The sequence below is a fragment of the Bombyx mandarina genome, chromosome 16, assembly GCF_030267445.1.
Source record: "Bombyx mandarina strain Sakado chromosome 16, ASM3026744v2".
Lineage (NCBI taxonomy): Eukaryota > Metazoa > Arthropoda > Insecta > Lepidoptera > Bombycidae > Bombyx > Bombyx mandarina.
In genome coordinates this window covers 7,004,032-7,020,410 of record NC_143222.1, presented here as the reverse complement: position 1 = coordinate 7,020,410, position 16,379 = coordinate 7,004,032, and the positions used below count along the sequence as shown (strand labels likewise).

The 16,379-nt window shown below is 35.4% G+C and overlaps 1 protein-coding gene across 4 annotated transcripts in view; it reads right to left on the bottom strand.

The window, feature by feature from the left end:
• Positions 1-16,150, bottom strand: part of LOC149501295 (uncharacterized) — a 335,239-nt gene extending 319,089 nt beyond the window's left edge. For all 4 annotated transcript variants that reach the window (XM_089734009.1, XM_089734007.1, XM_089734008.1 and 1 more), the window contains exon 1: positions 15,852-16,150. The gene's annotated coding sequence lies outside the window, so the exon portion shown is untranslated. The remainder of the gene's footprint in view (positions 1-15,851) is intronic.
• Positions 16,151-16,379: the final 229 nt, after the last annotated feature.

Here is a 16,379-nt window from a genome sequence, read left to right as displayed (position 1 = left end):
GACGAGCTTACAGCCCACGTGGTGTTAAGTGATTAGCAAATCCCATAGACATCTACAACCTACCACCAGTAATTACGCAATTTATAATTTTTGCGGGTTTGATTTTTATTACACGATGTTATTCCTTCACTGTCGAAGACGATCATGAACATTTGTTAAGTACGTCTTTCATTAGGAAAATTAGTACTCGCCTGCGGGATTCGAACACCGTTGCATCGCTTGATACGAATGCACCGGACATCTTATCCTTTAGGCCACGACGACGGTCGTACGGCTAGAAAAGCCAAAAAATTATTAATTTCAAATGATTTGACCATAAACTATCTGAATATGTAGTTCCAAAGAGGACACAAAATGTACGCAATAACATTCTACCTAAACGTATTCCGTCGAGTTATTGAATGAAAGCTGCGTAACAAAAATGTATTAATGAAATTTTCAAACTTCAATTAATTAAATTGTATTAGGTAGAGGTAAGGGCTGAGGTGTTTTCGCGCATTACGAGCTACGTTCACCGACACAATTAATTATGGCGTTTGTCTCAAAAATAATTGTAAGTGACGTTTGAATACCTCTCTCTCTGTTGAGATGAATAAAGGATCTCTGACGTTGCGAAGCGAGGTTTCGTTGAAGATTTCACTTTTATTTCATTAACCGACATCAAAAAGGAGGAACTTTACAACTCTATTGATTTTTTTTTTAATCTGTTATCCTCAGAATATCTTTACAAAATGAATCAATTTTCATGTTTTTTTATTTCAAAGCGGGTGGGTGCTTCTAATGTGGCTCTCTTTTAAATTTTATTAACTATAATCTAATTAGTATTTAAATAGTTATCCTTATGTTATATCACCCAAATTGTTCACAAATGCATTGGAGGACATGTTTAAGACGCTGGACTGGAACGGACGTGGCATAAACATAAACGGCGAATACATTTCACATTTGAGATTTGCAGATGACGTCGTCATCGTGGCCGGAAATTACAGGATTTGCAACAGATGCTGGACAGCCTAGCTGACTCTTCCAAGCGCATCGGTCTACGGATGAACTTGGATAAAACTAAGATCATATTTAACCTGCATGTTCAGCCAGAACCGATTGCCGTATATGGTAGTTCTCTCGAAGTTGTCCAAAAATATATTTACCTCGGGTACACACTACAGCTAGGTAAAAACAACTTCGAGAACGAGACCAGCAGAAGAATACAGCTGGCTGAACGGCATTCGGAAAATTACGTCGAGTATTTTCGTCGTCTATTCCACAGAGTCTAAAGACGTAAGTCTTCAATCAGTGCGTCCTGCCTGTCATGGACACTGGTCATGGAAACGTGGGCACTCACGGTTGGGCTGGTCCACAAGTTTAAAGTCACTCAGCGAGCTATGTAGAGGGCTATGCTTGGAGTTTCTCTAAAAGATCGAATCTGGAACGAGGTGATCCGACCGAGAACCGAGAACCAAAGTTATAGACATAGCACAGCAAATTAGTAAGCTGAAGTGCCAATGAGCTGACCATATTAGCCGGACAACCGATAACTTTTGGAGTGAACATGTTTTTGAGTGGAGACCGCGAATTGGACAACGCAGTGCAGGACGCCCTCAGGCTCGGTGGAGCGATGATCTGTGCAGGGTGGCGGGCAGGCTACATGTGGAAGGCTATAGAGGAAGAGATAGACCTAACAAGAAATGGATAAATTGCGTAAAAGACAATATGTGTAAGAGGGGAGTGAGCGAAGAAATGGTATATCATAGAGGAGTATGGAAAGAGAAACCATGTTGCGCCGACCGGTGGGAGACCGACCAACTGAAAGAAGGGCGATGGAGGAGAGAATGATGATCCTTAATAATGCATATTTAATTGACTTCAAATATATAAATAAAATCCAAATGCTTTGTTTGTTAAAGTCGCCTTTCTTTTTTGTTATAATTTTGTATTGTTCTATAAAGAACTGATTTCGAAATATTTTTTCAAACGACGAACGTACCTACATTAGTTGATAATGGAAACATGCAAAACTTACTGATCGGATATTACCGAGTAAATTTATAGGCGAACTTAAAAAAAGCGGTTCGCTACGCAAACACGAGTTCATGGTACATCTGGTATTAGACGTCTACTAGGTATTAGACGTCTAGTAGGTATTAGACGTTTACTAGGTAGTATTAGGAGTCCATAAACATCAAAACTTGATTGCCCCGCTTGAAATTAAAGCCCGTAATCTCCATTGCATTGGTTTGGGTATTTGGTGTAGCATATAATAGCAATTCTTCCCATGGGTGTCGTAAAAGGCGACTGAAGGAATCAACGTAGAATGAACAGCAGTGTTCTCAGAGTATTACATCAACATATTGCGATCCCATTTATGTTAGCGCATAGTGTGTTCTCGCACGGGTAGCTACTCCCATCTAGCCTGTATCTGCCGGAAACACAACTGTTACACAATACAATATAAACTTTGACTTCATATTAGAAAACTAAAGAACACACCGAGCACAGTAAAACGCGAAATCAATTTTTAAAGTTTAATTGACGTCTAGTAACGTAGCCAAGTTTACAAAAATTGTTTTTACCTCCACACACAACCATTATGCGACCTTGTGCCTTTTCCCAAGCTACTACTATTATTAAAGTATACATCCGTAATAATATAGAACAGGCTCAAAGTAGGAGGCTGCATGTAACATCCCTTCTATATAGAACAATAAAATAATCTGAATTAGACATTCACGTGCATTGTTTTAAAATTTTAATTTGGATATTCGATTTTTTTTTTTTTAATTAAAGCCAATTTCGTGAATTGCGTGAAACAACAACACAATAGTCCTTTACAAAAATTTCATTCGTAATTTCAGAAATTCACAATAGGCTTCTCGAGTATTATCAGAAAGCAAACAATTTTCCCTGATTGCCGTACAATTTTTGATGACTTTTTTTATTGCGTACAAAAAACAAAACGGTTCAATAAAAACAGGTTTTTAATGGAAAATGTCACTTAATCGGTTACAAAATAAAAGAAAAATTACAATTGTTAATTATTGAAAAATAATAAATAGAAAGAAAACAGTCAATACGGACAGTCAGTCGGACACTAATTTAGACTAACCATTCTGGTCCTTCTACTTATTAACATACATTTTTCCGTCAGAACTCACACCGTTTTCAAACAACTCCACTATTTTCATGTTGAGGTCACATTCACAAGACATGGAGTGTCACATTCCAACATAAGTTCGTCGCACTCAAAAACATGGACGTGCTTCATGCTAAGTGCCAAAATTGCTCTGAATCAAATTTGTAGTTTCTAAATATGATTTACTATTATTATATTTCGCAGCACTGGTGAGATTGGTCTTTGATTTAACATTTTAAACAATACATTACGCAATTGCGACTAATTTTTAACAAATCTAATTTTTTTTTTTTTTTTACTTGATCTATGTTATACTTTTTTAACTTAATAATTATTTGTTACGAAAATCAAGCGATATGAAGAAACACATACCAAAACTACATGTTATACCAAAATGATTAAGTAACAAGTTAATTATTTATTCCCGTTCTTTAATAAATCGAAATTTAGTTACATAATATGATTTATTATATGTTCTTCTTTCTAATATGTTTTATTTTACTGCCTATTTTTTTGTTGCGGTGTGCTTGCTTTAAGAATATAGTAAAATACGGCAGACGATGATAACTACTTACATACATATCCAGAATACCGTAAACTTGCCTAACCCTGGTTTAACCCTTTAACTACCGTGTAGATCACCGGTGTCCTATGCAGCGCAGCGCACTGAAGTAATTATGTCGATTTCTATTACTTTTATTTTTTATTGCTTAGACGGATGGACGAGCTCACAGCACTCACCTTGTTTTAAGTGGTTACTGGAGCTCATAGACATCTACAACGTAATGCGCCACCCACCTTGAGATATAAGTTCTAAGGTCTCAAGTATAGTTACAACGGCTGCCCTACCCTTCAAACCGAAACGCATTACTGCTTCACTGCACAAATAGGCAGAGCGCTGGTACCTACCCGTGTGGACTCACAAGAGGTCCTACCACCAGCACCAAGCGCCTGGATTGCCAAAATTTGCCAAATTGTTAATGTTTGTTTTTGTCACTCTTAGAAATAGATTCTCTGTTTCTTCGGATTCATATTTCCACAGAGTCTATTAGATATTCTGGTGCCTCATTATCAAGATCGAAGATAGAAATCGACATAATTACTTCAGTGCGTGCCACGTAGGGCTCCGGTGACCTACGTGGCATTCAAAGGGTTAAACAAAAACATGCTGTAACGGTGACAGAAGACCACAAAGATCAGCTTACTCCAAAGCTGTATAGTGCGAGGGAAAATGTAATATATATTAAAATAACTAGCTGACCCGGCAGACTTCGTAGTGCCTCAATCGATAAATAAAAGACCTAAGCTTTTGTATAAAATAAACTTAAAACAAACAAAAGGAATCCGTCCGACGGGGGACACATCAAAGGAAAAACAAAATTGTTATTTTTATTTAATTCCGAGCATTTTCATATTTATCTACCTTTTAAACCTTCTCTGGACTTTTACGAATAATTTAAGACCAAAATTAGTCAAATCGGTCCAGCCGTTCACGAGTTTTAGCGAGACTAACGAACAGCAATTCAATTTTATTTATATAGATAGAAGATAGATAGATAGATTATTATAATATGAATTCAAAAAGAAAAAAATATAAAAAATCTGGCAAGTGCTTCTCGGAAATTGCTCATGAACAGTTCACGATTCAAATTCAAGCTAATTCAAAATACATTTCACATTCATCATAAATTATGGGCGGTTTATTGCACAGAGTATAATAAAAACTACTCAAGAGATCCTGTTTGGTTGAGTTGAGTTTTACGTGCTATTATCTCAATTCTTCAGAATTTTCCATTTGATAGTTGGAAAGTTAGAGTGGTGGACATTTTTATGACTTTAGAAGCGCAAGACTTACCAACTCGTGGCTCAAATAAAACTAACCGAGAAACATTCATATCGCTTCGAAATTTAATTATTCGATAACTTTTTTTCGAACCTTTTTTTATATTTGTTTTTCGAAAAGACGGTTTCATATCTCTTATAATATTTCAAAAGTGATGTGATTTTTATTCAATACTAGCTGTATCCGTCCGCTTCGCTGGGCATTTAAAATTAACATTATTATTTCTCACCCCCACAAAGATTCTCATCATTAACCGTTCGGATTGTCGATAATCCCATTCTCACGGATAGTTTGGAGCCTCTGGGTCTGCGGAGGGACTTCGGCTCCCTCTGTATTTTGTACCGCATGTTCCATGGGGAGTGCTCTGAGGAATTGTTCGAGATGATACCAACGTCTCGTTTTTACCATCGCACCGCCCACATCGGAGTAGAGTTCATCCATACTACCTGGAGCCACTGCGGTCATCCACAGTGCGTTTCCAGAGATCTTTTTTGCCACGTACCATCTGGCTATGGAATGAGCTCCCCTCTACGGTGTTTCCCGAGCGCTATGACATGTCCTTCTTCAAACGAGGCTTGTGGAGAGTATTAAGCGGTAGGCAGCGGCTTGGCTCTGCCCTTGGCATTGCTGAAGTCCATGGGCGACGGTAACCACTCACCATCAGGTGGGCCGTATGCTCGTCTGCCTACAAAGGCAATAAAAAAAAATAAAAATAAAAAACGCTCCCGCAACTGGTGTAGGGAGTCCAACACTCATATAAATATTATCCATTAAGTACATGTATTTTCTACATGGATACCAAGTTTCAAGTCAATCGGATGCACTGTTCAGTAGTTATAACGGAACATCCGTAAAAACCACTGTAGATTTATATATTAGTATAGATAGTATAGATTTCGACAACGCTTTTAGAATTTATACAGGTCTTCCGATTATTATTTTTTTAGTGTGTTTTGGAAAAGTTACGCAAGGGACAATGTAAACACATTGGAAAAATTCGCATGTTTTTTTTAGTTAACTTTATCACATTAAGGATCATGGAGACGGCGAGTACCATTTTAACACATCCCGTATTTACTACAAAACGCTACGACTAAAATGGCAACGACACATGAATGTTCTTAGATGTTAAGTGTTTCATTTTTTTACCTTCTTTACAATGCCACTGGGGAAATTTATAACATTTCGATTACCATTTTATTATCACGCAATATTTTACAATATCAAACGGATGTTTTGAGGCTAAAATAACAAAACAATCGCAGCGAATACGCGGAAACATCCGATAGATTTTATTTAAACTGTTTTTTTTTTTATTGCTTAGATGGGTGGACGAGCTCACAGCCCAGATTCGAACTTGCGTTGCCGAAGCGACTTTAATTCTCTTAGAGATCAAACTACATACTTCTTTCTAGTGTATAATTGTGTGTTCTTACCGGTGATAGGACGTCTTGCGAGTCCGCACGGATAGGTACTACAACCCCGCCTATTTCTGCCGTGAAGCAGTAATGCGTTTCGGTTTGAAGGGCAGGGCAGCCGCTGTATTATTATATGTGAGACCTTACAACTCATGTCTCAAGGTGGTTGGCGGCATTTACATTGTAGATGTCTATGGACTCCGGTAACCACTTAAGATCAGGGGCCGTGATCTTATTCACCCGTCCAAGCAATAAAAAAAAATTGATTGTGTGGAACTGTTTGCACATGTGCAATGATACTACGTCTTAGTCATTTTAGGGCAACTCTTCATCGAGCATCAGTGGATGTGACTTTATACATATATTCCCGTTATTGTCTGCCCATTTCTATTGCCAGCTTCAGATTTTATTTGTCAAATATTTCCGATCCCAAAAATAATTTTAAAAATAATACATTAAGTATGATACCATAAAAATATTACCTCTATGGTACTGTGAACTATGTATGGTATAACAAAAATGTATAATAATTCTATTTATTTATTTATTTAATATATTTTGTACACACAGCTGTTAGAAAAGACACGTCAATAAGGATACAGAGTACAAGGGCACTACTTATTTCATGCTGAAATCTCTTCCAGTGGGCCCGCAAAAGGAAAGAAGAATACATTGCGTTCAAAATAACACGCGAAATTAATGAGTAAATGAAACATTATATGCATAAAGGTTTCCAGCTAGTCCATTACACCCCGAAATGAATCTTAAGCATAATTTATAAAAACAGTAATTTCCGTGAATCTTCATTATAAAAAAATTTAAGATTAATTACAATCTAAACTCATAACACAAATTCTAAAGAACGTAGCCTGACGAATAACATTATTAATTACGTATTATTGAACGAGTAATTTTGTTATAAAAAATTAATTAACGTTGAGTTATTTTGATTTTGTCATCTTTGAAGTTACGTTAGTAAATTGTCCAGTGTGAACATGCAACATTCTATAATGAAATTATATTAATGTTGAATTAGTGAACTGAAGTGGCAATGGGCCGGCCACATAGCACGAAGAGAGGACGGTCGATGGGGCAGAAAGATCCTGGAGTGGCGACCACGTACTGGCAAACGCAATGTGGGACGGCCACCTACTAGATGGACCGACGACCTAGTAAAAAGCGCTGGGTCTCGTTGGATGCAGGTGGCAATAGACCGGTCGCACTGGAAATCTATTGGAGAGGCCTATGTTCAGCAGTGGACGGTGATAGGCTGAAATGATGATGATGAAATTAATGTTTACAGTTATAATTTATTTTTCTACTTATACCATCTTTGGTAAAAATTATTATGTTATTTTGATAATTATTATTAATGGTTTTGTACACGACTACATAGTAATTTTAATAAGAACTGTTATTGCAAACGAATATAATGGACTGGGCATTATTTGTTGACGGGCGAATCTCAATTCGTTAATTCTATTGTTGATAGCGGTCGTACGTGGCGCTCATACACAAATCGATTGGCTCAAAATCATCAATTATTCATGTAATCCCTGGCTGTTTTAGTAATATAAGAGTCTATATAAATAAAATCGTGAAATGTCAACACTATACCGTACAATGGGGTAAATAGGGACAAAATCGACCTTCAGATTGAATTTTAAAATAGTTCCAATTAAATAGTCACTGCTCAACCAAAGAAATAAGTTGAGTCTTGAACGTACCTAGGTGATAAAAACCGTTACATTATTTTAATTATTCATTTTAAAGAAATAATGGGTAAAATAATGGCCGTCCCAATTTACCCAGCGTCCGGGGTAAATTGACACGGTTAAGGGTTAAATTGGGATATTTTTAAGGGTTGTCAACTCGCAGTACTGCGATATATAGGTAGGTGCCATATAATTATTTATATGGACCGAAATGATGAATACAATCCATAATTGAAGCACAATACACAACATAGTGTAAATTAAGCTGGTTTCTATTCTGAAGCGATGTGACGTGAATGATAATCAACTATACAATGATCAAAAAAAGTATGTGCATGTTATATTTTAGAAAATTATTATTTAATTTCCTTAAAAATCACAACTCTGAAACAAAATCATAAAATAGAATAAAAAATAGAAAACAAAAGGACTGGAAATGCATTAATACAATTTTGTTTAATCAACATTTTCAAAATGATCTTTGAGCAAGAGTAAGATATCAGGTGAATAAGATAAAAAAACAGCTTTATCTGATTACTGTCAATAATAACAAAAATAAAAGAAATTCTTTCTAAGCTAAATAACTAAACTCAATTAATTCACTCACTCATAATTGGATATCTCGGATTTTTAATTAATGTTACATTTAAAATCTGAGGCCTGTTTTTATTTGTGTGTGCGTTGTGAATGTTAAAAAAATCATGATTCGACGCGTGAATAGATTCTAAAATAACAAAAGTTTTGATTCGTTTGAGTTCTTTTAACTTTAATTTTTTTTTATTGCTATAAAGAACATACGACTGGGAAGATATATATATACTTTTCTTTTACCTATAATACTTACATAAACTAACTGATAAACACATTAACCTTCTTTACATCACGCAATTAAGTGATAGTATAGGCTAAAAAATCTATTATAAGATATCAGTGACAGCCCTAACAAGCCATCCCTATTTTGTCTTTTGGCGTTCCAATTTTGTGTTTTCTCGTCCCTAATTTTTCCAGTCTCGTTCCAAATTACCCTACATACGTCCCAAATTTCCCCAAAAAGAAAGGAAAAAATATACATTTTTTATTTTGTCGAAATATTGTATTTAAAATAAGAATATTGCAACTTACCGTTTGTTGTGGTATTTCCAGGTGTATTAAAAACTTATATAAACTGTGATCTTATTGAAAAAACAACGATAATATTACTTTTTTTAAAAGTTCTTTAAGCTGTTTTAAAACGCACTTTTCAACCACTATTTTAAATTTAATTTGACGAATTTTTGGGACCAATTAAACTCATGTTTAGTACTTCCATACTTAACTTGGTTTTTCTTCTATACATTGATAAATATTACCTTAAAGAAAATTAGGTAGATTCCGTGCTACAAGTACTTTGAGAATCTTCCGCAGGTTTGTCCCAATTTACCCCAGAATCCCAATTTACCCCATGTCATGGTACTTAGTCTGGCCATAAATACTGTTACAATTAAAAATAAACAAAATATTACATTTGAATTTGGAATCTGTCATTTTTATATGATTGCTCATTGAGTTTTCTCATTTTGGCGCCAATACATTGTACAATATTTTGCAATATTAAAATGGAGTGGAGTGATAAAGAGAGCCGAAGTGCTGTGATTGCATTACACAAAGTAGGTATGGAGCCAAATGCAATTTTTAAAACTCTCCATACGCTTGGTATTAGTAAAATGTTTGTGTACCGGGCTATTAATATTTGCAATGAGACCTCCTCTGCTTGTGACAGAAAAAGATCTGGCCGTCCACGTAGTGTTCGTACGAAAAAGGTGGTCAAAGCAGTAAGGGAAAGAATTTATGGCCAGTTTTAGAGAGTACGGCTTGCTCTAAATGCCATGATAATTTGGAGTCCCTAAAACAATCCGTACGATTGGCAGTGAAAATTTTTCCCATGGAAAGAGTACGTGCTTCTATTGATAACTGGCCTCAACGTTTAAAAGACTGTATTGGACCCAATGGAGACCGCTTCGAATAAGCTTTTTATACTTTAAATTGTTTTATATTTATGTATTAAACTAACACACTGTAAAAGTAACAAATGTTATTTGCAATAGAATTTTCTTTTTCCTTTTTCTCAGTATTTATGCAAGACTAGGTAGTCTAAATATTTCAACGTTTCGCGAAGTTCAACGCTAACCATGCGTTCCATTGCCGACTAGTTTAGATATAAACAATCATATCTGTCGCATTCCAGTGTCCCGCCCCGATCGATAGTTTTTTTTTTTTACGAAAATCCAATATTTATTGGCGTAGCCTTAGGATATTGCTACTGTTTATTCCATATAATTTATAGCACTTGAAATGATAATTCTTCTAGTTCTATAGAGTAAATATAAAAATAGAAGTTCGGTATCAAGAAAAGTATTGTCTATACCGGAGAAACTTAATGCGAACTTATATTATTTGAAAAAGCGAACAATCTTCAGCGAACAATCTTTTCTAGGATTCGCGCAACCTTTAAATATAATTGAAAACGATCTTACAATGTAGTCAGTAGTTTTCTATTCTATATTTTACAGTCTTCAGCTCTGTGCCGTATCCGTTTTAAATGTTTTCATCAATACCGATAAAAAAGTGAAATTGCTAAAAATAATTGGCGTATTTTTTTAGTACTAGACTATTTAATGTAGGCAACAGTAATATTTTATACACGGTAGGACGCATTTTCTGCCAGTTCGAGTATGTACCTACATAGGTACATACTCGGTTTTGGTACATACCAAAACCCAGTAATCCAGCGGTCGGGGAACCGTGGTAAATTACCCCAAATGGGGTAAAATGAAATTTTGGGGGGTAAAAAGTATATATTGAAATGAAACTTCTTTAGAATCGTTGTGATTTCAAACTCGATGAAACGAAATGAAATTAAAGGTTTTTTTTTTTTTTTTTCAAAATTATCATGGGTGCTATAATATGAAAGATGCTAAAAAAACGATTTCGTTTTTTTTGTTCTTCGCCATGGGGTAATAATATCAACTTACACAAAAATATTTTGGGTAATAATTAAAAAATTTCCACAACCGCTGCAGTAATCACACATATTATACATTTTTCTGATTTCGGATTGATTTTTATAACACGATGCTATTCCTTCATCATGGAAGCACTTCGTGAACATAATATGTAAAATACGCATTTCATTAGAAAAAATACGGGCATGTTTGTATCGCTCGATACGAATGCAACGTGCATCCTTTAGGACGCGACGACTTAACGTAAATTTGGACCTCATTTCTCAAATTGGCTGGAGCGAAGAAAAAAACTTTATTAAGACCCATACCAACTAGTTTTTAGCATTTTTAGCTTCATGAATAATTATACTGGTAGCGTAGCATATCGTAGGTCCGTGGAGGTAGAAGCTTGGAAAAGAGCACGTACATAAGTAGACGTGCTCTTGAGCAAACTAATCTTTAACTATTGACATTAAACTACCATAGTCTTTGTTTTACCATACTTTTGTATATAATAACAATGACACTTTCAAGCCGTCACTTTTCAAATTTCAAATTTGTTGGTCGTAGTGGCCTAAAGGATAAGTCGTCCGGTGCATTCGTGTTGAGCAATGCACCGGTATTCGAATCCCGCAGGCGGGTACCAATTCTTCTAATGAAATACGTACTCAATAAATGTTCACGATTGACTTCTACGGTGAAGGAATAACATCGTGTAATAAAAATCTAACCCGCAAAATTATAATTTGCGTAATTACTGGTGGTATGACCTCTTGTGAGGCCGCGCGGGTAGGTACCACCACCCTGCCTATTTCTGCCGTGAAGTAGTAATGCGTTTCGGTTTGAAGAGTGGGGCAACCGTTGTAACTATAGTTGACACATTTCAAATTATGAAAAAAAAAAGTAGACTGCTTAAATCATTATTAACTTTATTTAATTCACCTCAAAAATCACTGCTTTCGTGAAACATCAATCATCTTTATCCATATAAAATGTAATATAGAAGACAATATCTACACTCTCACATTTTAATAGCACGAACATCCATTAAATATTAAAATAAAGCTATTTTTATGGAGCATTACATCGTAACCGCAAGGTTCAGGGTCGTAATGTGTTATGGAGACGGTAAAAATAAAAATAATGTCAGCACACGCACGCATATCCTGTGCGAATACATATTTATATATCTTCTATGTAAATAAAAATGTTTGTGCTCACGATTGACTTCCACGGTGAAGGAATAACATCGTGTAATAAAAGTGAAACCCGCAAAATTATAATTTGCATAATTACTGGTGGTAGGTAGGACCTGTTGTGAGTCCGCACTGGTAGGTACTACCGCCCTGCCTATTTCTGCCGTGAAGCAGTAAAGCGTTTCGGTTTGAAGGGTGGGGCAGCCGTTATAACTATACTGAGACCTTACATCTTATATCTCAAGGTGGGTGGCGCATTTACGTTGTAGATGTCTATGGGCTCCAGTAACCACTTAACACCAGGTGGGCTGTGAGATCGTTCACCCATCTAAGCAATAATTATTATTTTTTTCTATGTAGGTTGCTAATCTATTCGTACCTAAGTCATTCATCCAACTGTGATTAAATTTGGTACAGTTGATGTTGTCAATCAAGGGAAGCTTTATGATATAGTTTTATCAAAATACAACAGATAGCGGGTGAGTAGTTTCAATTTATTGACGTTTCTCATAAAATTAATGACACTCGCATCTAAACAAGATCGAGTATTACTAGTCTATACTAATATATAAATCTACGGTGGCTTTTAGGGATGTTCCGTTATAACTACTGAACCATGCATCCGATTGACTTGAAACTTTGTATCCATGTAGAAAATACATGTATTTAATGGATTTAATGGATAGGCTAATATTTATATGAGTGTTGGACTCCCTACAACAGTTGCGGGAGCGTTAATGAGGTGAATCTTTGCGGGAGTGAGAAATAAGGTTAATTTTAAATGTCCAGCAAAGCGGACGCGTACAGCTTGTATTGAATAAAAACAGAAATTGTAACTTCATTAATAAATAAGTTATACATATTATGTCTTTCTCTTACGAAGTTATCTGATTATAACTATACTACAGTATAAACAAAACATTGATGTGTTTATTGGTTTATCATTCGTTTTGGCAACAAGGGAGCGACTTTAAAAATTGCAGTAGATACATGAACGAGCCTATATAGTGTTAAGCGGTTACTGGAGCCCATGAATATCATAAGTGAATGCCGCTGGCTGTCCTATGACGTGACGTTGAAATATTGTTTGTATAACGCTTGACCGCTTGTAATAAGCTGTACTTGAGACCTTGGAACTTATATTCAAGGTGGGGTGTACATTTACGTCGGAGATGTCTATGGGCTCCACTAACCACTGAACACGAGGTGGGCTGTGAACTAGTCCACCCATTTAAGGAATAAAAACCATCTTACGAATTGCCGAGAATATCTATTTCGCGCCATGAATTATGCGATGGGGCCTCACAATTTCAACATCACGAAATAAATATGAAAATTCATAAATTTTATGGGCTTCATTATTTACTTGCGTACGTTATTGCTTGTATCGTGGAAATCTTTCGTGAAGACGCGTTAAGTTTGCATTTCCTTAATAAAGAAAAGAAATCGCATGCGGCATTTTAACATCGGACATAGTTGCACTTAATATGAGAACAGTGCGCATCTTATCCTTTGGCTCACCGTGACTACAAAGGTGATGATACAAAGAGCTCGTATCCCAACGAGATACGAATATGTAAAGTATATGATGGAATTGCAGGCTAAATACTGAATAAATAATAGTTTGCAAGTCTGTTTCCGTTTTTAAATACTAAGTATAAAGCCCTATTATTAACCTCATATTCAGTGTATCAATTTTTGAATGAATTAGTGCTAATTTTACGTATTTACAAATTGAAATATATTTACTATGTATTTTGTAAGCCTCGTCTTCACTGTATAATTATTTTTGTGTAGTTCTGATCTCTAATTTACGTATTCAATTTAATTTCTAATGTATATGGATGTCTTTATTTACTTGTATTGGTATTTTAAAATTTTTATGATTGCACTTTGCATAACATATTCTGAAGGTATATCGTAATCACAGATTGTTATCATTATCTGTAGGTTTTCTAGAGAAATAATTTCTTCTAAATATCATCACCTTTAGTTACTATTCACTTACATTTCTCACCCATCTACTGAAAGAAATTTCTTAATAAGAAGTGTCTTGGTTTTTTCCCTGAGTGCACGATACGAATACTTAAAAAGAATTATATGTACAGTAATATAATTTAAGGTTTTATTTTAAGGCCATACTAGTTAACCGTCTGTTCTTTTGCTATGTGGCAACCCACCTTGAGACATGGTGTAGTACTCATCACTATTTTCCTTATTTCCATAAAACCTTCAGAATTCCATTAAGAGGGTTTTACAACGAACGCCATTTTAAGCAAAGCGCTCGTTCTTAGCTTCGTATCTTTCGAAATACTATTTGTTTATTGAAACGTAGGTAGCTGAATCCGATTTTTATTTGATTTAATAGGACTTCGTCAATAGCCCGTTCGCTTACAATACATTTCACGCGATGAACAGACTGAATATTTCGACAGTTTAATAAGATTGCCAACATGTCAAATGTTGTGATAGTAGAAAAAAATATTCTGCTTGAAAATTTTACTTTATCTAAATTCGGTAGCTACGGCGTCTACGACATTGGTGCTACGATTCGTAGAGCCACCGTAGCGCGTAGCGACATTACTAATGGTGCAATTGTGGGGTTAACATTCAATTATTTTTTTAAACTACTGTTTTTTTCTGAAATGTAATACTACATTTATAACCCAATTACAAATATTAGATTATAATTTCAACCATGTGTAAAAGCGCTAGGATTCTACATTCAGAAAACATCGCGATTTCAAATTTAAATAATCGATTTAAACACACTTAATTATGAACAGGCATCTATCTCCGCACCAATAATAGAATCGAAAACTGATTATAAAATCAACTAACAATTTTGTTTACTACTAGCAGTAGGGTAATGCGGTTAATTGCGAGGAACAATTCTAAATTCGATCCCTCTGCGACCAAGACTTGAAATATTCGAAGCGCCAAACGAACTACGTAAATTTCACGAACACGCGTCAGGTAAAACCGCTTTTTTTATTGTTTAGATGGGTGGACGAGCTCACAGCTCACCTGGTGTTAAGTGGTTACTGGAACCCATGGACATCTAGAACGTAAATGCGCCACCCACCTTGAGACATAAGTTCTAAGATCTCAGTACAGTTACAACGGCTGCTCCACCCTTCAAACCGAAAGGCATTACTGCTTCACGGCAGAAATAGGCAGGGCGGTGGTACCTACCCGCGAGGACTCACAAGAGGTCCTACCACCAGTAAACTCTTTGTTATTTACCTTAACTTGAATTAAAGAATTCATTTACATTGAATTTAGATCTAAAATTGTCCAAATAAAAGGGAGATCACGTTTGAAAAACCTCAGATATGTTCAAACATTGTGGATGTTAGAAGGCGAGAAAATTATTTAGATCAGTAGCTTCGATTTTGGAACACACTAAACCAAATTTTAATAAAATAAGAGCAATTTCTATACTTAAGAGTAAATTTAAAATACATTTTTAGTAATCATCAGAAACGTCATCAGTGTTCTGAATATTTTCAAATAAATAATCTTAAAAGAAAATTTCTTTTTATTACAATACATTAATAAAACTTACCCTTAAAGTTTTTACTGCTACATTTACAAGGAATCTAGAGCACAAACTGCCGACTTCAGTTTAATGAAAAAAATCACAATTTTTGTTAATTATAATTCTAATTTGTTAAGCAGTACACAGCACGCACCGAGATTAATAATTTCTAAATGTTCACAACCACGTTTATACACTAATACATACCTACACTAGAGCACTAGAACGATAATTGTAATAGTTTTCGTAATTTCTCTAAGCGTGTAACGGAGAAGCTTAATCCACGTGCGCTCGCGAAGCCCGGAGCCACCACACTGAAATGGAAATCGGCTGAAATTCACGACGACTGAACGAAATGACGCTATCTCGCTCTAGCGCATTGGAATTAGGAGACCGTAAGAAAAATTTGCAATTAAAAATCTTCAGTAAACGTAATTAAAGGACGTAATGATAAAAATATCGTGAGCAGGTAAATCTGATCGCAACTCCCGCGTGCGCCAATTATGTTTGAGAATCTTCTTTTTAAGGACTTATTTTTAGATTAGCGATTGTTCC